Here is a 26,345-nt window from a genome sequence, read left to right as displayed (position 1 = left end):
ATGGCTCACGTGGACCCAAGCAACTTTGGGTTCCTAAATCTACTTGATTTTTGCAGGTTATCAGTGACAAGCAGTTCGACGACGAATGGTACATCGATAGTGTCACACCCCAAAACCAAGAACGGCGGAAACCTTCTGGGGTGGAGGACGTCATGTAAAGTATCACAACAGTGTAAAATAGTAAACAAGCAACAACATCATCCATTGCATTAATAGTAAAATTTTAATACATGTGAGATCTTTCATAGTACATACAACATGATAATAAGAAATCAGAAATAAAAGACTAGTCTTAACCGCTCCGTCTTCTCAAAACCTGGTCATCGTACCTGTCTACTGGTGACCTGAGAATACAAGTTATTTTGAAAGCGAGTATCAGCTTTAAAGCAGGTGAGAACATAAGTATTTTAGTGTCATTGATTTGTAAAACTATAAAGAAAAGACTTGAAATTGTTATATGAAAACTTGGTATAAGTATGAATAACCCTAGAAAATCCCATATTTCCTACTAGTATAAAAAGCAGTCTTCTACCAAGACCCGACTGTTTTGAAGATTTGCGCCTTTGTGAAAATGGAGGTTTTTCCCCTAGTATAACTATTATTATCTAAATATAGCTATACATATACGTGTATGTGATAAAATCACAAAGTAACTGTAATAGGGAAAATAATATTTTACCTCAGCAGTGACACTGCTGACTATGAAGTGAATAAAACATAGAATCAATGAATGAAGTGTAGACTCCAGGTGGTATTGAATGAACGACACGCCTCGAAAAGTCTAAATGAATGAAGTGTAGACTCCAGGTGGTATCGAATGAATGACACGCCTCGAAAAGTCTAAATGAATGAAGTGTAGACTCCAGGTGGTATCGAATGAACGACAGGCCTCGAAAAGTCTAAATGAATGAAGTGTAGACTCCAGGTGGTATCGAGTGAATGACACGCCTCGAAAAGTCTAAATTGGCCTTTAATTCTTAATTGGATAAATAAAGGATTTGAATGTGAACTCGTATGTAACCATGCTGATCGACGCTGAATAATTGATGACCCTCCAGGTCATATATAGTGAGGTGACATTTTGTCACCCCTGGGCCTTATCGGCTCGGACTATAGCTAGCAGTCGGGATGTGGGAGTGTCTGTCCCGTATAGATCTATACACATAATGCCCGCTCTCCCTCCAGGAGACTCTGGTTACAAGGTGATACCACAATGAAGTGTCGTATCGAGAAGTAGTATGTCATATTCTATTTATAGTATTTAAATAGTTGTATAGACTCATGAATGAACTGACTCTTGTGTGATTCCTTGTACTAGAAATAGTAAATAGTATCTCCTAACTATACCCTTAATAGTTACTAGTAATATATGTATATGAATAATGGAAGGATGCCTTTGCTACCCAAAGGTACTGAACTGACTGATAGAACTTTTATGTCTATATATGTATACATAATATATAACTAATATTTAGACGACCTTCGGACAAATAACAGGATACCCTAAGTCCACAACCAAACAAGGAACAGGAAATAAGGCGGGTTAGCAGTCCTAAGTCCTTTAAACATTACTTATATAACTATACATATAGAGGCATGCAATTGATAATATAAAAGTTTAAAAGAAGTTTTGTAAAACATTAGGAAAGTTTAATAAGAAGAATTGATGACTTGATGTCAATTTATAAAACGATTTAAAAGCAGTTTGTTTGATATAAACAGTTTAAAGTATAAGAAATCCCTTATTTGGAACACAGTTTGAGTACATGAAAACCTTTGCTTGAAACTTAGTCATAACAGAATTTGAAAGGAAAGATGTAGTTTAGAAAACAAGTTTGATGAAGAGTTCAACGTGTAAAAGCATTCGAGAATTCATTTTGAAGTAGTTTGCGTGGTAAAACATCTAAAAGTGTAGCAACTCCATAGTTTGATAGTTATTAATCACATGTGATTGATATGATAACTATCATGATTCAACTTGTATTCCCCCCCATAAAAGCATTTAAAAACATTTAAAAGGTTAATTAAGGGGTATGAACTCACCTGCAGTGAGTAACTTGAATGAAAGATCGATATAGGATCGTCGGGTGTCAATTGGAGTCTTGAGCACAAACGAACCCTATTTTACATGTAATAACACGTATATGAATTTACTTAGGGCATATAACCACTAATAGGCACATGGGCACACCTTAGGGACATGGAAATACTTAGAATTAGGTGTTACAAACACCTATGGTAGTCCCTAAATGAGTGTAGGGTCTTAGATTTGAGTGTAAGGCCACCAAACTCAATTTTTATGTGTGTGCGGCCAAAGTGTGCGGCCAGGCCTGTGTGCGGCCGTACACTCCCATAGGAATGTGTCCAAATCGATTTTCCAAGACTTTGTGATGATCCTAAGAAGGTGTTTTGGCCATTGCTTAGCCGGATTGAGAGTTTGTTGCTACTTTGGACCCTTAAAAGGCTGTGTGCGGTCACACTTGGTGTGTGCGGCCAAGTGTGTGCAGCCATGGTGTGTGCGGTCGCACACTCCTAGCAAAAATGGTCCAAAACGTGTTTCTAAGTTCGTATCTTGTTGCCCTAAGTGTCCTTGATCATGTGCTAGAATGCTACTTGAGTTTGAGGCCTTAACGCACCAAAATAAGGGGTGTACGGCCACATGAAGGTGTGCGGCCGCACACTCCTTTCAGATCGAGTTTTGGGGCTTTTAACAAGGCTCTGATATATCTAAACACATGTAGGAGTAGGGTACTTACAGTGTAGAAGCGAATGGGGGTGTTTGGAGCCCAAGAACTTAGTAGGTGTTCTTGGTGTTCTTGAAGAACACTTGAAGATTCACTAGAATGAGCTGATTTCATGGAGGAAATCAGTGATTTACACTAGATGGAGTAAGGAATCTATAAATCAAAGGCCAAAAACACTTACTACTTGGAGATCTAGGTGAAAAATCGGGATCCACTTGAGAGAAAACGAGTTCTTGACTAAGAGGGTGTAAAAGGGTGAAATGAAGGCCAAGACTCTTTCTTATAGGTATGTGAGTGCTGCCAGACGAGTGTGCTGCCGGAGATGGGGTGTGCGGTCGGCTGTGTGCGGCTGGCTGGCCGCACACTCGGGTGTGCGGCCGCACACACCTTGTTGGGTGTGTTTGGCTCGATTTTTGTGATGCTACACACGTTCCCACCCCTCCTAAGACTCATATCAAGATTATATTATGCCTCAAGTACCCATATAGACCCAAAACTTTATTACAACATAGCAAAATGAGGCTATCTTTGATAAAATGAAGAATTGTACGAGTTAGAAATTTCGGGTTGTTACATCATCCCCCCGTTAGAGGGAATTTCGTCCCGAAATTAGAGTTCAAGCAACTAAGTTATTACAAATAACTAAGTAAAAAGATGAGGGTATTTCAGCTTAAACTGATCCTCGCGCTCCCAAGTGAATTCCGGTCCTCGCTTGGCGTTCCAGCGAACCTTCACATTTGGGATACGGCTTTGCTTGGTTCGTTTGCCCTCTCGGTCCATGATTTCCACTGGTTCTTCCACGAAGTTGAGGCTCTAGTTGATCTCGATCTCGTCGAGTGGAATTACAAGAGTCTCGTCGGATAGGCACTTTTTCAAGTTCGAGATGTGGAAGGTAAGATGTGCGTTACTGAGTTCGCGGGATAAGTTAACTTTGTAAGCTACAGGGCCGATTCTGGCGAGAATCTCGAAAAGCCCTGCGTAACTTTTCTGTCGGTCACTAGAGGTTTTTAATCGTCCACTAATCTGAACGATCTTCTCTAATGATGCCCTCTTACTCTAGATCGTGAATTTGATAGCTAGCTTTGAGGGTTTCTAACTGATGGGAGGCTTAGGTAATGATCTTACTTCGTTACATCAAAATGCGACTGAGCCCTGGATTTTGAAGTGTCTACTTGAATTCCCTCTTCACTAACAATGTGACACAGGAATTTGACTCTTCGAATCCAAACTCGCGTTTAAGAGAATTTCTCTTAGAGCTCCTATGATTGAAATATTTCCAAGATCTGTTGACGATGTTGACTATGCTTCTCCTTACTACGAGAGTAGATAAGTATATCACCGATGAAGACGATGATGAGCTGATCCTAGTGAGGACGACACACCTTATCCATTAAATCTATGAATACTGCGGTGCGTTTGTTAATCCGAACGGCATCACTACCAATTTGTAGTGCCCATAACGAGTTCGGAAGGCTGTCTTCGGAACATCCTCCCCTAGCACTCGTATTCGGCGATACCCGGATCTTGGATTGACTTTTGAAAAGAGGATCGTCCTTTTACAGTCGATCAAACAATTCGTCTATGATAGGCAAAAGGGTACTGATTTTTGATGGTTACTTTGTTGAGCTTCCTGTACTTGATGCATATACGAAAGTGATCAGTCTTTCTTTTTGACGAACCCGACCGGAGTTCCTCAGGGTGAGAAGCTTCGTCTTATAAAGCTCTTGCTGAGCAGTTCGTTAAGTTGATCGGACAGTTCTTGCCTCAATGCAGGTGCTAGACGATAGGGCGGTTTGGCTACTGGGGTAGCCCCTGGAACTAAGTCGATCCTAAGTTCGATTTGACGTTGCGGAGGTAATCCTGGGAGTTTTCTGTTCTATCTGAATCTATTGTCTCGATCGGTGAGAAGGCATTTGATTGGATTCTAAATTTATCCGCATGGCAGTACGATCACTCGTAGTCTTGGGCAGTCTCCGTCCAAAAGTTCCTATCCGAAGTCATATTTGGTTCATCATTCACAGCTTCGTGTATACGAGTCGTATATAATTAAGACTGAAAAGGCAGTCGAATAAATGATTCTTCTTTAAGCTCACATCCAAACAAGGAAAAGAAGTTAAAGCGGAATCATTAATTCTAAGCCTGTAGAATCTTGATTATATACCACCCTTGCGTATACCTTCTCCAGTGATAGATCAACCGTATGGGTCTTCGGGTTGAACTTGACGTACTGTACGAGTGGTACTCCGAGGAGGTTTGTTGAGGTGTCTTCTGGAAGGATACGAAGCATACGATACTCTCCACATGAGTACTTTGGAATTTTGAAATGACGTCTTCGCTATAAAGGCGATTTCGGAGAAAAGAATTTACGCGTGAGACTGGTATTGTGAGGGTCGGACTTGCTGAAGTTATATGAAAATGTCGGACTACTCGGGATAAAAGGCATTAGACTTAGTTCATAAAGGTATTACAAACTAAACACAACGGTGCAACTTTTAATAGAGTTTCAGTACTTAAGTTTACTACAAGACTACTGCTGCGAATAAGGTATACTACAAAAGCAAGTATACGCAGCACGAGAGCCCCTTAACTGGCGGGGTCTCGCAAAAGACAAGACTCGAGTTGCACTAGTGTTTAACAGCTTAAAAGTCTATTATAACGAAACGTCCTAGTATTTCAACGTGGGTCCGGAGTAGTCTCTCCTGCGGCTGTGTTCCTTAGTATCTTCCCGTCCGCGCCAGAATTCTCCGTTATTGGACAATCCTTCTGGAGATGTCCAATCTCACCACATAAATGACATATCTGGCTTGTACCAGCATTATTGGTGGAAGTGAAGTGTTAGGTCGGAGTTATGTGGACACGGTTGTTTTCGTTGATCTTCCTTTTTGGACAATCCCTGTAATAGTGTCCTGCCTCACCACAACTATAGCAAACTTGGCTGGCTCCGGTGGTAGAGGTGGTTCTACAGAAACGAGCAATGTGTCCCGTTTTGTTGCAATTGATGCATTGCAATACCCGACAAGCTCCATTATGATGGTAGTTACACTTGTTACACTTTGGGAGTGTTCCCTCATATCGCTTGACCGGTGCTGAGGTGGCAGGGGTCGCCACTGGTTGCTGGTGCATGGCAAGCCTTTGGAATCGCTTGCGTTGCTTTTGAGCTTGACGCTTTCGTTTCTTAAACTCTGAGTTGTGGCTTTGGGTGTTCGCAATAGTTATCATTTGTTGACTTTCCGGGTCGATACAACGATCGGAATTGTCAACCCCTTTGCCAGCCTTGCTTGCGTTGTTAGCGCTGAGGTTTGCAAAGACAGCTGCCACTGCAGCTGTTACCGCGGCTTGGAATGTAGCGGCGTCGATTTGAAGGATAGGGGTTTCGTTGCTCAGCTGGTTATTTTTGGGTGATGACATGATTCTGTTATACAATAGAAAATGAGTTCGTGAGTGATTATGGTTGAACCTAGACGCATTTCGACCATTCATGTAAAGAGTAGGAGTAAGTTCTCGAGGATTTGACCTACATCCCTATGATGCAGTCCTAGTAAAGAGTAGGAGCAAGTTCATAGAATGGTTATAAGACGATTGCTATGCAACCTTCGACAAGAATTGGAAGTGATCCTTGAGGTAAATTACCATAGCTCGATAATTTGACGAGAGTGAGTTTCAGATAGAACTCTAGCCATAGCAGGATGAAAGTATTTGAACAGAGGTTGACACACAAATTAGCCGACTGTCCATATCGTTAATAATTATGATGTAATAAGTTTGGGAAAATTGACCTTGTAGTAGGTCTTACATCATATCTGGAGTAGAAAAGTTTTGACAGCATGAAGACTTAACTAAATGTACTTGTGGCATTGGGGTAGTTACATAGAAAAGTGCTACCTAGGGCATAGTCAGGGAGATGATTCCTTATAACAAGGAAGGAAAGATAAGGCATCTATTACTGGTGACGGTCATCCCTCTGGTGAACCCTTAGTTTAGCCAGTTGACGTTCCATATCTAGCAGGTGTCTTTCGTACACCCTCTGGCGTACTCGGAGCTCTATGACTTCGGCTCGAGTTTCAGCTAGTGCCTGCATTAGGGTCTCATGGTCTCCCCTAGATCTCTCGCGAGCATCTTCCAGACGAATGGTGCGGAGGGTATGTATTCTTGCATTGGTGTCAACTTCCGTGATTCGATGGAGCGCTGTCCTGCCCTGAATCTCGTTTCGGGCAACCCTGCGGACCAGGATTGGTAGAACCCTGTCCGCTGAACTCCCCTCGCTCAGGTTATAGAAGCTTCGGTCTCCGTTAAACGGCATAGGTTGATCTTGCTCTTCGCTCCATGTTTCCAAACATTCCATCCACGGAGGCGTCGGGCCTTGAAAGGCCGGACGAGGGTAAGGATTTGGGACAGGAGCCACCAGGGGTAGGTTCTCAACTTCAGGCTCGGAGTCAGAACCATCTGCAAAGCCTTCATCCTGGTGATCATCCATAGGGATTGGGTGATCATTTTATGGCTCAGCTTCAAACCCTCCTCCATTACCTTGGTTAAGGAAGTACAAGTTGCCGTGGGGATGGAATCCAGCCATATTATCTACGCGAGAAATGGGATATAAGGAATAAACACATAAGTAATTTATAGTAACACAAAATACCCCTATAGTATTTTAGGTTTATGTTTTGTTCTAAGGTTTTCATTGTGGTAGTGTTGGTAAGTTTTTAGACTTGTTGCAACCTCACAACCATACTTAGGCACATGCTAGTCAATCCTCGGATAATATAGTTGATCAGGCTATATTTTCCCAGATTTGACTATATGTCTCTAAGTCTACTTGTGCTGCCCAACAATCGTAATACTTTTGTTCTGTCCTAGTGACCCTGATTTTAGTATGAATGCAGGCATGTATACTTAGTTAAATATTTTATTATTGAAAAGTATAAACTCTTGGTCAGAGTATTTTAATCCCATTGTATTTATAGTCTGTATATCTTTTATGGGTTGATATACTCGATTCACGATAAACAATGCTCTGATACCAATCTGTCACACCCCAAAACCAAGAACGGCGGAAACCTTCTGGGGTGGAGGACGTCATGTAAAGTATCACAACAGTGTAAAATAGTAAACAAGCAACAACATCATCCATTGCATTAATAGTAAAATTTTAATACATGTGAGATCTTTCATAGTACATACAACATGATAATAAGAAATCAGAAATAAAAGACTAGTCTTAACCGCTCCGTCTTCTCAAAACCTGGTCATCGTACCTGTCTACTGGTGACCTGAGAATACAAGTTATTTTGAAAGCGAGTATCAGCTTTAAAGCAGGTGAGAACATAAGTATTTTAGTGTCATTGATTTGTAAAACTATAAAGAAAAGACTTGAAATTGTTATATGAAAACTTGGTATAAGTATGAATAACCCTAGAAAATCCCATATTTCCTACTAGTATAAAAAGCAGTCTTCTACCAAGACCCGACTGTTTTGAAGATTTGCGCCTTTGTGAAAATGGAGGTTTTTCCCCTAGTATAACTATTATTATCTAAATATAGCTATACATATACGTGTATGTGATAAAATCACAAAGTAACTGTAATAGGGAAAAAAATATTTTACCTCAGCAGTGACACTGCTGACTATGAAGTGAATAAAACATAGAATCAATGAATGAAGTGTAGACTCCAGGTGGTATCGAATGAACGACACGCCTCGAAAAGTCTAAATGAATGAAGTGTAGACTCCAGGTGGTATCGAATGAATGACACGCCTCGAAAAGTCTAAATGAATGAAGTGTAGACTCCAGGTGGTATCGAATGAACGACAGGCCTCGAAAAGTCTAAATGAATGAAGTGTAGACTCCAGGTGGTATCGAGTGAATGACACGCCTCGAAAAGTCTAAATTGGCCTTTAATTCTTAATTGGATAAATAAAGGATTTGAATGTGAACTCGTATGTAACCATGCTGATCGACGCTGAATAATTGATGACCCTCCAGGTCATATATAGTGAGGTGACATTTTGTCACCCCTGGGCCTTATCGGCTCGGACTATAGCTAGCAGTCGGGATGTGGGAGTGTCTGTCCCGTATAGATCTATACACATAATGCCCGCTCTCCCTCCAAGAGACTCTGGTTACAAGGTGATACCACAATGAAGTGTCGTATCGAGAAGTAGTATGTCATATTCTATTTATAGTATTTAAATAGTTGTATAGACTCATGAATGAACTGACTCTTGTGTGATTCTTTGTACTAGAAATAGTAAATAGTATCTCCTAACTATACCCTTAATAGTTACTAGTAATATATGTATATGAATAATGGAAGGATGCCTTTGCTACCCAAAGGTACTGAACTGACTGATAGAACTTTTATGTCTATATATGTATACATAATATATAACTAATATTTAGACGACCTTCGGACAAATAACAGGATACCCTAAGTCCACAACCAAACAAGGAACAGGAAATAAGGCGGGTTAGCAGTCCTAAGTCCTTTAAACATTACTTATATAACTATACATATAGAGGCATGCAATTGATAATATAAAAGTTTAAAAGAAGTTTTGTAAAACATTAGGAAAGTTTAATAAGAAGAATTGATGACTTGATGTCAATTTATAAAACGATTTAAAAGCAGTTTGTTTGATATAAACAGTTTAAAGTATAAGAAATCCCTTATTTGGAACACAGTTTGAGTACATGAAAACCTTTGCTTGAAACTTAGTCATAACAGAATTTGAAAGGAAAGATGTAGTTTAGAAAACAAGTTTGATGAAGTGTTCAACATGTAAAAGCATTCGAGAATTCATTTTGAAGTAGTTTGTGTGGTAAAACATCTAAAAGTGTAGCAACTCCATAGTTTGATAGTTATTAATCACATGTGATTGATATGATAACTATCATGATTCAACTTGTATTCCCCCCCATAAAAGCATTTAAAAATATTTAAAAGGTTAATTAAGGGGTATGAACTCACCTGCAGTGAGTAACTTGAATGAAAGATCGATATAGGATCGCCGGGTGTCAATTGGAGTCTTGAGCACAAACGAACCCTATTTTACATGTAATAACACGTATATGAATTTACTTAGGGCATATAACCACTAATAGGCACATGGGCACACCTTAGGGACATGGAAATACTTAGAATTAGGTGTTACAAACACCTATGGTAGTCCCTAAATGAGTGTAGGGTCTTAGATTTGAGTGTAAGGCCACCAAACTCAATTTTTATGTGTGTGCGGCGAAAGTGTGCGGCCAGGCCTGTGTGTGGCCGTACACTCCCATAGGAATGTGTCCAAATAGATTTTCCAAGACTTTGTGATGATCCTAAGAAGGTGTTTTGGCCATTGCTTAGCCGGATTGAGAGTTTGTTGCTACTTTGGACCCTTAAAAGGCTGTGTGCGGTCACACTTGGTGTGTACGGCCAAGTGTGTGCAGCCATGGTGTGTGCGGTCGCACACTCCTAGCAAAAATGGTCCAAAACGTGTTTCTAAGTTCGTATCTTGTTGCCCTAAGTGTCCTTGATCATGTGCTAGAATGCTACTTGAGTTTGAGGCCTTAACGCACCAAAATAAGGGGTGTACGGCCACATGAAGGTGTGCGGCCGCACACTCCTTTCAGATCGAGTTTTGGGGCTTTTAACAAGGCTCTGATATATCTAAACACATGTAGGAGTAGGGTACTTACAGTGTAGAAGCGAATGGGGGTGTTTGGAGCCCAAGAACTTAGTAGGTGTTCTTGGTGTTCTTGAAGAACACTTGAAGATTCACTAGAATGAGCTGATTTCATGGAGGAAATCAGTGATTTACACTAGATGGAGTAAGGAATCTATAAATCAAAGGCCAGAAACACTTACTACTTGGAGATCTAGGTGAAAAATCGGGATCCACTTGAGAGAAAACGAGTTCTTGACTAAGAGGGTGTAAAAGGGTGAAATGAAGGCCAAGACTCTTTCTTATAGGTATGTGAGTGCTGCCAGACGAGTCTGCTGCCGGAGATGGGGTGTGCGGTCGGCTGTATGCGGCTGCCTGGCCGCACACTCGGGTGTGCGGCCGCACACACCTTGTTGGGTGTGTTTGGCTCGATTTTTGTGATGCTACACACGTTCCCACCCCTCCTAAGACTCATATCAAGATTATATTATGCCTCAAGTACCCATATAGACCCAAAACTTTATTACAACATAGCAAAATGAGGCTATCTTTGATAAAATGAAGAATTGTACGAGTTAGAAATTTCGGGTTGTTACATCATCCCCCCGTTAGAGGGAATTTCGTCCCGAAATTAGAGTTCAAGCAACTAAGTTATTACAAATAACTAAGTAAAAAGATGAGGGTATTTCAGCTTAAACTGATCCTCGCGCTCCCAAGTGAATTCCGGTCCTCGCTTGGCGTTCCAGCGAACCTTCACATTTGGGATACGGCTTTGCTTGGTTCGTTTGCCCTCTCGGTCCATGATTTCCACTGGTTCTTCAACGAAGTTGAGGCTCTAGTTGATCTCGATCTCGTCGAGTGGAGTTACAAGAGTCTCGTCGGATAGGCACTTTTTCAAGTTCGAGACGTGGAAGGTAAGATGTGCGTTACTGAGTTCGCGGGATAAGTTAACTTTGTAAGCTACAGGGCCGATTCTGGCGAGAATCTCGAAAAGCCCTGCGTAACTTTTCTGTCGGTCACTAGAGGTTTTTAATCGTCCACTAATCTGAACGATCTTCTCTAATGATGCCCTCTTACTCTAGATCGTGAATTTGATAGCTAGCTTTGAGGGTTTCTAACTGATGGGAGGCTTAGGTAATGATCTTACTTCGTTACATCAAAATGCGACTGAGCCCTGGATTTTGAAGTGTCTACTTGAATTCCCTCTTCACTAACAATGTGACACAGGAATTTGACTCTTCGAATCCAAACTCGCGTTTAAGAGAATTTCTCTTAGAGCTCCTATGATTGAAATATTTCCAAGATCTGTTGACGATGTTGACTATGCTTCTCCTTACTACGAGAGTAGATAAGTATATCACCGATGAAGACGATGATGAGCTGATCCTAGTGAGGACGACACACCTTATCCATTAAATCTATGAATACTGCGGTGCGTTTGTTAATCCGAACGGCATCACTACCAATTTGTAGTGCCCATAACGAGTTCGGAAGGCTGTCTTCGAAACATCCTCCCCTAGCACTCGTAGTCGGCGATACCCGGATCTTGGATTGACTTTTGAAAAGAGGATCGTCCTTTTACAGTCGATCAAACAATTCGTCTATGATAGGCAAAAGGGTACTGATTTTTGATGGTTAGTTTGTTGAGCTTCCTGTACTTGATGCATATACGAAAGTGATCAGTCTTTCTTTTTGACGAACCCGACCGGAGTTCCTCAGGGTGAGAAGCTTCGTCTTATAAAGCTCTTGCTGAGCAGTTCGTTAAGTTGATCGGACAGTTCTTGCCTCAATGCAAGTGCTAGACGATAGGGCGGTTTGGCTACTGGGGTAGCCCCTAGAACTAAGTCGATCCTAAGTTCGATTTGACGTTGCGGAGGTGATCCTGGGAGTTTTCTGTTCTATCTGAATCTATTGTCTCGATCGGTGAGAAGGCATTTGATTGGATTCTAAATTTATCCGCATGGCAGTACGATCACTCGTAGTCTTGGGCAGTCTCCGTCCAAAAGTTCCTATCAGAAGTCATATTTGGTTCATCATTCACAGCTTCGTGTATACGAGTCGTATATAATTAAGACTGAAAAGGCAGTCGAATAAATGATTCTTCTTTAAGCTCACATCCAAACAAGGAAAAGAAGTTAAAGCGGAATCATTAATTCTAAGCCTGTAGAATCTTGATTATATACCACCCTTGCGTATACCTTCTCCAGTGATAGATCAACCGTATGGGTCTTCGGGTTGAACTTGACGTACTGAACGAGTGGTACTCCGAGGAGGTTTGTTGAGGTGTCTTCTGGAAGTATACGAAGCATACGATACTCTCCACATGAGTACTTTGGAATTTTGAAATGACGGCTTCGCTATAAAGGCGATTTTAGAGAAAAGAATTTACGCGTGAGACTGGTATTGTGAGGGTCGGACTTGCTGAAGTTATATGAAAATGTCGGACTACTCGGGATAAAAGGCATTAGACTTAGTTCATAAAGGTATTACAAACTAAACACAACGGTGAAACTTTTAATAGAGTTTCAGTACTTAAGTTTACTACAAGACTACTGCTGCGAATAAGGTATACTACAAAAGCAAGTATACGCAGCACGAGAGCCCCTTAACTGGCGGGGTCTCGCAAAAAACAAGACTCGAGTTGCACTAGTGTTTAACAGCTTAAAAGTCTATTATAACGAAACGTCCTAGTATTTCAACGTGGGTCCGGAGTAGTCTCTCCTGCGGCTGTGTTCCTTAGTATCTTCCCGTCCGCGCCAGAATTCTCCGTTATTGGACAATCCTTCTGGAGATGTCCAATCTCACCACATAAATGACATATCTGGCTTGTACCAGCATTATTGGTGGAAGTGAAGTGTTGGGTCGGAGTTATGTGGACACGGTTGTTTTCGTTGATCTTCCTTTTTGGACAATCCCTGTAATAGTGTCCTGCCTCACCACAACTATAGCAAACTTGGCTGGCTCCGGTGGTAGAGGTGGTTCTACAGAAACGAGCAATGTGTCCGGTTTTGTTGCAATTGATGCATTGCAATACCCGACAAGCTCCATTATGATGGTAGTTACACTTGTTACACTTTGGGAGTGTTCCCTCATATCGCTTGACCGGTGCTGAGGTGGCAGGGGTCGCCACTGGTTGCTGGTGCATGGCAAGCCTTTGGAATCGCTTGCGTTGCTTTTGAGCTTGACGCTTTCGTTTCTTAAACTCTGAGTTGTGGCTTTGGGTGTTCGCAATAGTTATCATTTGTTGACTTTCCGGGTCGATACAACGATCGGAATTGTCAACCCCTTTGCCAGCCTTGCTTGCGTTGTTAGCGCTGAGGTTTGCAAGGACAGCTGCCACTGCAGCTGTTACCGCGGCTTGGAATGTAGCGGCGTCGATTTGAAGGATAGGGGTTTCGTTGCTCAGCTGGTTATTTTTGGGTGATGACATGATTCTGTTATACAATAGAAAATGAGTTCGTGAGTGATTATGGTTGAACCTAGACGCATTTCGACCATTCATGTAAAGAGTAGGAGTAAGTTCTCGAGGATTTGACCTACATCCCTATGATGCAGTCCTAGTAAAGAGTAGGAGCAAGTTCATAGAATGGTTATAAGACGATTGCTATGCAACCTTCGACAAGAATTGGAAGTGATCCTTGAGGTAAGTTACCATAGCTCGATAATTTGACGAGAGTGAGTTTCAGATAGAACTCTAGCCATAGCAGGATGAAAGTATTTGAACAGAGGTTGACACACAAATTAGCCGACTGTCCATATCGTTAATAATTATGATGTAATAAGTTTGGGAAAATTGACCTTGTAGTAGGTCTTACATCATATCTGGAGTAGAAAAGTTTTGACAGCATGAAGACTTAACTAAATGTACTTGTGGCATTGGGGTAGTTACATAGAAAAGTGCTACCTAGGGCATAGTCAGGGAGATGATTCCTTATAACAAGGAAGGAAAGATAAGGCATCTATTACTGGTGACGGTCATCCCTCTGGTGAACCCTTAGTTTAGCCAGTTGACGTTCCATATCTAGCAGGTGTCTTTCGTACACCCTCTGGCGTACTCGGAGCTCTATGACTTCGGCTCGAGTTTCAGCTAGTGCCTGCATTAGGGTCTCATGGTCTCCCCTAGATCTCTCGCGAGCATCTTCCAGACGAATGGTGCGGAGGGTATGCATTCTTGCATTGGTGTCAACTTCCGTGATTCGATGGAGCGCTGTCCTGCCCTGAATCTCGTTTCGGGCAACCCTGCGGACCAGGATTGGTAGAACCCTGTCCGCTGAACTCCCCTCGCTCAGGTTATAGAAGCTTCGGTCTCCGTTAAACGGCATAGGTTGATCTTGCTCTTCGCTCCATGTTTCCAAACATTCCACCCACGGAGGCGTCGGGCCTTGAAAGGCCGGACGAGGGTAAGGATTTGGGACAGGAGTCACCAGGGGTAGGTTCTCAACTTCAGGCTCGGAGTCAGAACCATCTGCAAAGCCTTCATCCTGGTGATCATCCATAGGGATTGGGTGATCATTTTATGGCTCAGCTTCAAACCCTCCTCCATTACCTTGGTTAAGGAAGTACAAGTTGCCGTGGGGATGGAATCCAGCCATATTATCTACGCGAGAAATGGGATATAAGGAATAAACACATAAGTAATTTATAGTAACACAAAATACCCCTATAGTATTTTAGGTTTATGTTTTGTTCTAAGGTTTTCATTGTGGTAGTGTTGGTAAGTTTTTAGACTTGTTGCAACCTCACAACCCTACTTAGGCACATGCTAGTCAATCCTCGGATAATATAGTTGATCAGGCTATATCTTCCCAGATTTGACTATATGTCTCTAAGTCTACTTGTGCTGCCCAACAATCGTAATACTTTGGTTATGTCCTAGTGACCCTGATTTTAGTATGAATGCAGGCATGTATACTTAGTTAAATATTTTATTATTGAAAATTATAAACTCTTGGTCAGAGTATTTTAATCCCATTGTATTTATAGTCTGTATATCTTTTATGGGTTGATATACTCGATTCACGATAAACAATGCTCTGATACCAATCTGTCACACCCCAAAACCAAGAACGGCGGAAACATTCTGGGGTGGAGGACGTCATGTAAAGTATCACAACAGTGTAAAGTAGTAAACAAGCAACAACATCATCTATTGCATTAATAGTATAATTTTAATACATGTGAGTTCTTTCATAGTATATACAACATGATAATAAGAAATCAGAAATAAAAGACTAGTCTTAACCGTTTCGTCTTCTCAAATCCTGGTCATCGTACCTGTCTACTGGTGACCTGAGAATACAAGTTATTTTGAAAGCGAGTATCAGCTTTAAAGCAGGTGAGAACATAAGTATTTTAGTGTCATTGATTTGTAAAACTATAAAGAAAAGACTTGAAATTGTTATATGAAAACTTGGTATAAGTATGAATAACCCTAGAAAATCCCATATTTCCTACTAGTATAAAAAGCAGTCTTCTACCAAGACCCGACTGTTTTGAAGATTTGCGCCTTTGTGAAAATGGAGGTTTTTCCCCTAGTATAACTATTATTATCTAAATATAGCTATACATATACGTGTATGTGATAAAATCACAAAGTAACTGTAATAGGGAAAATAATATTTTACCTCAGCAGTGACACTGCTGACTATGAAGTGAATAAAACATAGAATCAATGAATGAAGTGTAGACTCCAGGTGGTATCGAATGAACGACACGCCTCGAAAAGTCTAAATGAATGAAGTGTAGACTCCAGGTGGTATCGAATGAATGACACGCCTCGAAAAGTCTAAATGAATGAAGTGTAGACTCTAGGTGGTATCGAATGAACGACAGGCCTCGAAAAGTCTAAATGAATGAAGTGTAGACTCCAGGTGGTATCGAGTGAATGACACGCCTCGAAAAGTCTAAATTGGCCTTTAATTCTTAATTGGATAAATAAAGGATTTGAATGTGAACTCGTATGTAACCATGCTGATCGACGCTGAATAATTGATGACCCTCCAGGTCATATATAGTGAGGTGACATTTTGTCACCCCTGGGCCTTATCGGCTCGGACTATAGCTAGCAGTCGGGATGTGGGAGTGTCTGTCCCGTATAGATCTATACACATAATGCCCGCTCTCCCTCCAGGAGACTCTGGTTACAAGGTGATACCACAATGAAGTGTCGTATCGAGAAGTAGTATGTCATATTCTATTTATAGTATTTAAATAGTTGTATAGACTCATGAATGAACTGACTCTTGTGTGATTCCTTGTACTAGAAATAGTAAATAGTATCTCCTAACTATACCCTTAATAGTTACTAGTAATATATGTATATGAATAATGGAAGGATGCCTTTGCTACCCAAAGGTGCTGAACTGACTGATAGAACTTTTATGTCTATATATGTATACATAATATATAACTAATATTTAGACGACCTTCGGACAAATAACAGGATACTCTAAGTCCACAACCAAACAAGGAACAGGAAATAAGGTGGGTTAGCAGTCCTAAGTCCTTTAAACATTACTTATATAACTATACATATAGAGGCATGCAATTGATAATATAAAAGTTTAAAAGAAGTTTTGTAAAACATTAGGAAAGTTTAATAAGAAGAATTGATGACTTGATGTCAATTTATAAAACGATTTAAAAGCAGTTTGTTTGATATAAACAGTTTAAAGTATAAGAAATCCCTTATTTGGAACACAGTTTGAGTACATGAAAACCTTTGCTTGAAACTTAGTCATAACAGAATTTGAAAGGAAAGATGTAGTTTAGAAAACAAGTTTGATGAAGAGTTCAACGTGTAAAAGCATTCGAGAATTCATTTTGAAGTAGTTTGCGTGGTAAAACATCTAAAAGTGTAGCAACTCCATAGTTTGATAGTTATTAATCACATGTGATTGATATGATAACTATCATGATTCAACTTGTATTCCCCCCCATAAAAGCATTTAAAAACATTTAAAAGGTTAATTAAGGGGTATGAACTCACCTGCAATGAGTAACTTGAATGAAAGATCGATATAGGATCGCCGGGTGTCAATTGGAGTCTTGAGCACAAACGAACCCTATTTTACATGTAATAACACGTATATGAATTTACTTAGGGTATATAACCACTAATAGGCACATGGGCACGCCTTAAGGACATGGAAATACTTAGAATTAGGTGTTACAAACACCTATGGTAGTCCCTAAATGAGTGTAGGGTCTTAGATTTGAGTGTAAGGCCACCAAACTCAATTTTTATGTGTGTGCGGCCAAAGTGTGCGGCCAGGCCTGTGTGCGGCCGTACACTCCCATAGGAATGTGTCCAAATCGATTTTCCAAGACTTTGTGATGATCCTAAGAAGGTGTTTTGGCCATTGCTTAGCCGGATTGAGAGTTTGTTGCTACTTTGGACCCTTAAAAGGTTGTGTGCGGTCACACTTGGTGTGTGCGGCCAAGTGTGTGCAACCATGGTGTGTGCGGTCGCACACTCCTAGCAAAAATGGTCTAAAACGTGTTTCTAAGTTCGTATCTTGTTGCCCTAAGTGTCCTTGATCATGTGCTAGAATGCTACTTGAGTTTAAGGCCTTAAAGCACCAAAATAAGGGGTGTACGGCCACATGAAGGTGTGCAGCCGCACACTCCTTTCAGATCGAGTTTTGGGGCTTTCAACAAGGTTTTGATATATCTAAACACATGTAGGAGTAGGGTACTTACAGTGTAGAAGCGTATGGGGGTGTTTAGAGCCCAAGAACTTAGTAGGTGTTCTTGGTGTTCTTGGTGTTCTTGAAGAACACTTGAAGATTCACTAGAATGAGCTGATTTCATGGAGGAAATCAGTGATTTACACTAGATGGAGTAAGGAATCTATAAATCAAAGGCCAGAAACACTTACTACTTGGAGATCTAGGTGTAAAATCGGGATCCACTTGAGAGAAAACGAGTTCTTGACTAAGAGGGTGTAAAAGGGTGAAATGAAGGCCAAGACTCTTTCTTATAGGTATGTGAGTGCTGCCAGACGAGTGTGCTACCGGAGAAGGGGTGTGCGGTCGGCTGTGTGCGGATGGCTGGCCGCACACTCGGGTGTGTGGCCGCACACACCTTGTTGGGTGTGTTTGGCTCGATTTTTGTGATGCTACACACATTCCCACCCCTCCTAAGACTCATATAAAGATTATACTACGCCTCAAGTACCCATATAGACCCAAAACTTTATTACAAAATAGCAAAATGAGGCTATATTTGATAAAAATGAAGAATTTGTACGAGTTAGAAATTTCGGGTTGTTACAGATAGTGGCTGCTCGCGTCACATGGCAGGGAGAAGGGAAGAGCTGAGGGAGTTTCAGGCTCTAAAAGATGGTGGATGTGTCAAATATGGTAACAACTCATATGGCACAATAAAAGGCTATGGAATGATCACGAACGGGGATTTTTTGATTCGAAAGGTGGCATACGTAGAAGGATTGCAACACAATCTCATCAGTATCTCACAATTGGTGGTAGGGATTGGCTTGAAGGTCTCATTTGATGATGAAGGATCAAAGATCATTGAATAGAAAACTAAGACGGTTCTGTTGAAGTCACAGCGAAAAGGCGAAATGTATCCATTAAATATGAACCCGATACGAGGGAAGCCTGTTGTATGTCTTCTAACGAAAGCTCATTCTGATGAAAGCTGGCTGTGGTATCGACGACTTTCACAACTTAACTTTAAGATATAAACAAGCTAGTTCTTGGTGATCATGTGCGTGGTTTGCCACTTCTCAAATTTGATAAGGAACACTTGTGTGCTGCATGCGAAATGGGAAAGCAAAGCTGAAAGAGTCATACCACACTTGTTAACACAAAGATCATCGAACCTCTTGGGCTTCTTCACATCGATCTATGTGGTCCATTGGCCATAGAAAGTATCGGTGGTAGTAAGTAAATTCTAGTTATAGTTGATGATTTTTCTTGCTTCACCTGGGTTTTCTTTCTTAAATAGAAATCAGAGGCGACTCCTAAACTCAAAATCTTTATAAAGCAAGTGGAACTTCAGTTGCGAAAGGTGGTTAGAAATGTCCGAAGTGATAATGGGCTGGAATTTAAAAATCAAGAGTTTGAAGAATTTCTTACTGAAAAGGGAGTGTCTCACAACTTCTCTGCTCCCTATACTCCACAACAAAATGGTGTAGTTGAAAGGCGAAACCGTTCGTTGTGTGAAGCCCCCCGAACCATGCTGAGCTTCGCCTCTCTACCTCTGCATTTTTGGGCTGATGCAATTACAACTGCATGCTATACCCAAAATGATCTTTCCTCAATAAGCTATTCTCTATCACTCCATATGAAATTCTGAATAATCGCAAGCCTAATGTTAAATTCTTCCATGTTTTCGGTTCCAGGTGTTTTATCTTTAATTCTAAAGAGAACCGAAACAAGTTCGATGTGAAGGCAGATGAAGGGATCTTTCTTGGATACTCTCTTACGTCTAAGGAATATAGGGTTCTATACAAAAGATCAAATAAGATTGAAGAAACCTACGATGTCACATTCGATGATAATTAAGTGAATAAACTTCAATCCAGTGAAAGTCCAACGAAGGAGATCTTTCTACAAAAACGCCAAGTCACGGTTCCTATATCAAATCTGTTTGAAGAGTACATATTGCTCTTGGTTGAACCGGAGAAAGCCATTCTCTCTGAAGTGAAAGCAGCAGATAATAAAGTTGACAACCTGAAGGAGATAATAAACAAAGCGGCGGAAGACATGGAAGGCGAACCTCAAAGCTCAAGCGAACCTCAAGATCAAGGCGAACCTCAAAGCTCGAGCGATCCTACTCATAGATGTTCTACATTCCAGGGGGAGAGTTCATCTACACCAAAACGACCTGACTTGCCATTCCTGGGGGAGAACCCAACTCCGACAATGAACCATGAAAGTCCAATCGAAGGGGAGAATCCTGAACCGAATGTTGAGATTGTTTCGTCATTCGAGGGGGAGAATAATAATACAAATGACGAAGACACTCAATCAGAATTTGAAGAAGAAATAAATGTTGAATTGGATCCTGCTTATGATCCAAATTATCCTCAACTCGTAAAATGGACAAGCGATCATCCAAAAACTCAAGTAATTGGCGAATCATCTGAGGGAGTTCTTACACGCTCTCAATTGAAAGCGAATCAAACTGCTTTATTCTCTCAAGTACAATTCTATATGTTTCATTTGTTTGTTTTCAATATTGAGCCGAAAACAGTGAGTACTGCACTTGATCACTCTGATTGGGTACAGGCTATGCAAGACGAACCCAATGAGTTTGAGCGAAATCGAGTCTGGAGACTGATTCCCACACCAAAGGATGCATCTGTGGTTAGATTAAAATGGGTATTTAGGAACAAGATGGACAAAGAAGGGAACGTAATACGTAACAAGTCAAGGCTAGTAGTTAAGGGATATTGTCAGGAGGAAGGTATAGATTACGAAGAAACCTTCGCTCATGTAGCAAGGCTAGAACCAGTTCGGATCTTTCTGGCATACGCTGCTCACAAGAATTTCGAAGATTTTAAAATGGACGTAAACTGTGCATTCTTAAATGGAGAGCTTGAAGAGACCGTGTATGTTGAGCAACCACCTGGTTTTGTGAACGAGAAGTATCCTAATCATTGCTACATTCTAGAGAAAGCAGTTTGTGGTCTGAAACAAGCCCCGAGAGCCTGGTATGAAACACTAACTCGTTTTCTGAAATTGTCTAAATTTAAACAAGGTTCGGTTGACCCAACCTTCTTTCGCAATAAAGAGGGTAAACACCTAATGATCGTCTAAATTTATGTCGATGACATAATCTTCGGTTCCACTAATCGTAGCTTAACGGCTGAATTCCGGAAATTGATGGAGACTAAATTTGAGATGAGCTCAATGGGTCCGATTAACTTTTTCCTTGGACTGAACATAAGACAGAGACCCGAAGGCATATTCATTAATCAGGAGGCTTATTCGAAGACACTACTGGCGAAGTTTGGCATGATGGGATATTCTAAAGTGAATGTTCCGATGGCATTCAGAACGAAGCTAACACCATCTCTGTAGAAACCAGCTGCTGATATGACCCTCTATCGTCAAATGATTGGGTCTCTTATGTATCTAACAGCTAGTAGACCAGATATTATGTTTTCTGTCTGCTATTGTGCCAGGTTCCAAGCTAATCCAAGAGAACCTCATATGGTGGCTGTGAAAAATATCTTCCGGTATTTGAAGCGAATATCATCTCTCGGTCTTTGGTACCCGGCGAAATCTGGCTTCTTTGTTCAAGCATTTTCTAATGCTGATCTAGGAGGATGTGGTCTAGACCGAAAGAGCACAACTGGCGGGTGTCAATTCCTTTATGGAAAACTCGTTAGCTGGAAATCCAATAAGCAAACATGTGTGTCTCTTTCTATAGCCGAAGCTGAATACATAGCTGCAGCGTCTTGCACTTCACAGGTCATATGGATACAGAGTCAACTTAGAGACTATGGCCTCAACATGAAGAAGATTCCCCTCTATTGTGACTTAGAAAGCGCTATTCGTATATGTCACAACCCAGTGCAACACTCCAAAATGAAACAAATAGCACTAAGATATCACTTCATCAAGGATCACGTTGAAAATGGTAACGTGGAAATCCACTTTGTTCGATCTGCTGATCAACTAGCTGGCATCTTTACGTAAGCCTTACCTGAAGTAAGTTTCAATAAAATACTCCAAGGCTTAGGAATGATGGAAGCTGAATCAGTACCAAAACTACTTTCGCCTCATTAAAATTGAACAAGCGAAATAGAGCGAATGCTCGGTCTATTTCGGCTCCGGATTTTTCGGGAACCGAAATGAACCGAACGCTCGGTCCATTTCGCCTCATTACTTCAAGGTGAAGTTTCGGTTGTACACTTTGTACACTATGTATATCTTTTCTCAATTCATTTCTTTTCATAAAATCTAAAAATATTTTACTTTCTGTTTTTATTTATTTTTCAGAAAATTCATAAAATTCAAAAATATTTTAATTTCTTTTTTTTTATTATTGCTTTTATCAAAATACCAAAAATATCACACTAAAAGGTTTCATGGACCATTCAACTGATGGAGCTGGGACATGTATAAATCTTTTTATCTATGTACTAGCTAAGTGTCCCTGGAAGCATGCTGTTGTATGTTGACCAAAGCCTCAAAGACTTCAAGTGAAGCCTTACTGATTTGATATATACAAATCGATTCTTCCCAATCAGGCTGATAAAATCACTTAGTCATGAGCTACCTTACTCGTCTCACATTGAGTTAAGAGTTTTATGCTCGGTCCTTACCATATAGCAGAGGTACTTTCGGTTCTTTAACATGCTCTTCACTTTTCTCCATCACATTTTGGTTCATAAATGTAACCATTGAGACTCTCAAAATTTACCACTGAGGTTTACGGTTACACAAAATCTGTGTTAATGATCTTAGCTTCGTTTCACCACGTGCTAACTGAAACCCAAAATCCAATACCTATAATGAATTGACGGTGAACAATCAAATGTTCTAGTTTTCACCCAAGCATTAACGAAACCACTTTAGTGGAAGGTACCAAGAAATCTCCTTTTAATTTTTGTGCGATCTTTATGAAATTGTCTGAAACCAAGGTTTTTCTACCCCTAAGATCCAGTTTATTTTTGTTTTTGAGATTTCTACTATATCACCAAGTCATTCAATATTGATCAAACCTACTTGTTCTATAGACTACACCGGTCTCACAAGTACTTCATCCAACTTTCGGTCTTATATCAAGTTTCGTAGTTTGAATGAAGCGAAAGCCACCCTAATATCCATATAATTAAAAGATGACTTTTAATGCTTCTTAATAAGCATTTGATTGTATTTCAATGGGAAACCACACAGGCACTTCTAAGTATCTCTTGACTTTGAAGGAAGAGATTCGTGCCCGGGATCCACTGTTTCGTGTCTTAATTGACATCACTTAAATCCCACAAATTATTTGCTTTATTTCTTTTCTTTGGCACACTCTTGCACGAAGATCTTTATGATTTTACACAAGTCTTGATCGTGGTACTAATGGCTATTTCTCATATACAAAGTTCGGTTCAATATGCTGTAGTGGTACACTTTGTTGGGAGCGAAGGCTATTTCATATGAAGCGAAAGGGTGACTCGACATCTCAACGATAATTTTGATCGTTTCAAAATTAAAGAGAAGATGAAAGGATAAGATTTTAAAGGCGTGTGAATTTAAATCGTTTCCTTTTTCACGCCGCCTGACACGCTTGACATACTTTTTGGGGGTAACAGTTGTCAAATCGCGCTTTTTCAGGCGTCACGTCAGAGGATCGTGCAATCATCACTCCAGATTTTTCTCTCTCATGGTAACCGTATAAAGAGATCTTTTACCTTACTTTTACACCCTTACCACTTACAAAATCCTCTCAAGCATTAAACGGCGATCTCTCTCTACTGTTCATCTTCTTCACTTCAAGCATCATCAATGGCAGACTCATTGTCAGCTCATGAACAAACCGCACAGTCCTCACTTCTCACCATTAGGCCAAATCAGAACCTGATCATTGAACTCTCTCCCTTCCAATATGATCCTTACATGCTTCAGGTGGCTGAATGTCTCAAATATTCACCACTTGTGGTTGCCCTAACCAAAGTGGAATCCGTATCGATGTCACTTCTCTCTCAAGTGTATACAACGACGGTATACGATAAAGCCAAGGAAAGGATTTTCTTTGAGATCTTCAATCAGAAAGCTTCGATTTCAAAGGGTAGGTTTTGCTTCCTGCTAAGGTTGATCCTCAATGCTTCCATGATCAATCCAGATTCGATCACCACAACTCAGCTATTCACCATGTTTTATGATATGGGGTACACAGAAGTTCTTACCACAGTGACAAAGTTCAAAAAGTCATGCCTTCATCCACAATGGAATGGTCTATTTACTCTTCTCCTCAAGGGTTTATCTGAGAGAGTTGCAGGGTCCGATGGAGCGAGCAAGTCATTCATGACTCTATTTTATGGTCTGTACCATGGGATCAACATGGACTATGGGTCTATTCTCTGGGCTCAACTGGTACAAAGCCTCAACTCTGCTCCTCGCTATTCTGAAATTTCTTGTGCCAGGTTTTGGACCCTAGTTACACAAAGGGAAATGGATAAATTCCAAATACCAACAATGGCGGATTCGTTGATGTCGTCAATCGCTACTTTCCACATGACAAAAATCATTGATACTTCTCCGACCAAATTCATGTTCATTGGTTCGGTTCCTGAATCCATGTATAGGTGTGTTTCTGCTGAAAGTAAGCTGATCAATGAATACAAGAAGCTTCCTTCTTCGGGACCGAGGCAACTTACTCCCGAAATGCAAAGCTCGCTAGATGCAACTGTTAAACCAGCGAAAAGAGGGAAGAAGGCTGAACGAAAAAGTGAGAAGGAAGGACCCTAATCTAAGGCTGCTACGCCTAAAAAACGAAAGAACGAACAAGAAGCTCCTTCCGCTCCTAAGAAGCGAAAGATCAAGAAAAAGGCACACAAGCCTAAGGTTTCCTCTTCCAGTGATACAGACTATGTTCCCTCTGACCATCAACCCGAACAAGAATCAAGCGATGATGAGGCTTCTCAACATGAGAGTTCACCTCGACGGAATTCTCCTCCACCTTCACCTGCTCATGAAGGTAACCGAAACTCACCACCTCCCTCTCATGCTCACTCAGTGCCTATAATAATTGCTCTGTGCCCTCCCCCCATCTCATCTTCAACTACAACTTCAATACCAATTCCCACCCCTTTATTCACCGAAGTTACCACTACCACTACTACCACAACCGAACCTCAGGTTCGTGTCAACGAATCTGATACGGGGGCACCTACCTCAGAAACCGAAACCCCGATTGCCTCTAAACCTCCTTCTCCACCTCCCTAACACGAATCTGACACCGTTCTTGGCGGAGTGGACATGGTGTTTGATTCATTCTATTTCAGCCCATACAGAGTTCAGAGCAATGATGATAATGACGCTCCTGTAACAAAAAAGGCATTTAAGAGATCTTAATTAGAAGCTTGATAAGTTGCTTTCTTCTTCCTGTTCCGCTCCCAGCGAGCCTTACTCAGAGGCTGCTATCAAGGCTATGATGGAAACTTTTGTCAAGGAACATGACTCTTCCATTTCCAAAGCAACCAAAGCCATTGAAGCTTCCACCTCCTCATGCCAGAAAGCAATGCTTGTTGTTGAAGAATCCACAAAAGACTGCAAGAAGATGACTGAAAATGTCGAAAAACTAATTTCTGATGCTAAAATTTTTCTAGATTCTCTTCAGGCTGCTGCACAAAAGAATGCTCGAACAGTAAATGCTTCTGTTGATAAACTTACCAACTCGCTTCAAGCTGAGTGGAAGCACTTTGAAGAGGCACGCCAAGTCATCAAGACTGACTACAATGAGCTTCAAACATCAATCAATACCCATCTTGATAAACTCCAGGATGATATGGACTTAGAAAACAAGGTCATGGATGACCTTGCTCTCAAAACCATGCAGATTAAGACTCAGGCTTTGAAGCTTACTCAGGAGAACAAGGAAATCGAAGTACTCAAGTCTGAGAGAGCGGTTATCAAAAGTTGTGTTGGAAATATGCATTCTATTCTCTCCAATCTCCTGGAAGCCCATGATTTGGTCCTTACTATCACTGTTCGACGGCACTTGGCTGAGAAGCTAAGACCAGCTTTTGACATTCTAAGTCGTATTGAAGGTGTTTCGGAGTCTTTTTATCCCTCTGAAACAAGGGGGAGAAGATGGCCAGGGTCAATCACAACAACCTCCAACAAGTAATCCTTCTTCACAACCAAAAGTCACCGCTGAACAGAAGGGTAATGTAGCTTCGGGTTCTGGTGTGAAGGACAAAGACAAAAGGATTATCGATGATGATGATGAGGATGAAACCGAAGAAAATGCTGCTCACAAAGAAG

Source organism: Lactuca virosa, chromosome 8, assembly GCF_052849685.1.
Source record: "Lactuca virosa cultivar CGN04683 chromosome 8, Lactuca_virosa_CGN04683_v6, whole genome shotgun sequence".
In the NCBI taxonomy this organism is placed as follows: domain Eukaryota; kingdom Viridiplantae; phylum Streptophyta; class Magnoliopsida; order Asterales; family Asteraceae; genus Lactuca; species Lactuca virosa.
This window is presented reverse-complemented; position numbering follows the sequence as displayed.